The 545-nt window shown below is 37.2% G+C and overlaps 1 protein-coding gene across 1 annotated transcript in view; it reads left to right on the top strand.

Moving 5' to 3' along the window:
- The window catches only part of srms (src-related kinase lacking C-terminal regulatory tyrosine and N-terminal myristylation sites), a 17,606-nt gene that overhangs the window by 6,555 nt on the left and 10,506 nt on the right, over positions 1-545 (top strand). The gene's annotated exons all lie outside the window — the stretch shown is intronic.

Here is a 545-nt window from a genome sequence, read left to right as displayed (position 1 = left end):
CATGACACAGACGCGTTTGAGGACAACTTTGAATCAAAGCTGATGATTGTGCTTTTAGCAGTTCACAGCCCAGATGTTGAACTGTTACAAGAACATTAAATGTATAATTACAGACATCATTTTTAATGGTCTTTTCAGTATCCAGATAATTACTAATTAACTACTGATTTTCACCTCCTACTTTTAGCATCAATTTTGCAGCCATTAGCATTAAGTTGAAGCCAATCAGGATTCTAACTGGAAATTCTTCCTCTGATACATTAGCATAAGCCTCTTGTTGTATAATAGCATGTTATTATGATCATCAACTGGCGGCTCGCGTGCCAAATCTGGCCCACTGAACTGTTCACAATCCGGCCCCGCAAATAATAACGTTAAAGAATACTATAATTGTTTTTTTTGAGTGTCCGACCTCAAAGGTGTCTCCCCAGAAAAAGTCTGGCCCTCCGACAGATATATTTGGTGATATATATTTTTTCCCAAGGTTCAAACCTCAGTGATTTAGTGACGTTAAAGAACGTGTTTCCAAAGAGAAAAAACAAAAT

This window comes from Cynoglossus semilaevis, chromosome 10, assembly GCF_000523025.1.
Source record: "Cynoglossus semilaevis isolate Cse_v1.0 chromosome 10, Cse_v1.0, whole genome shotgun sequence".
NCBI lineage: Eukaryota > Metazoa > Chordata > Actinopteri > Pleuronectiformes > Cynoglossidae > Cynoglossus > Cynoglossus semilaevis.
Note: the sequence above shows the minus strand (reverse complement) of the source record. Positions and strands in the feature narration are given on the sequence as shown.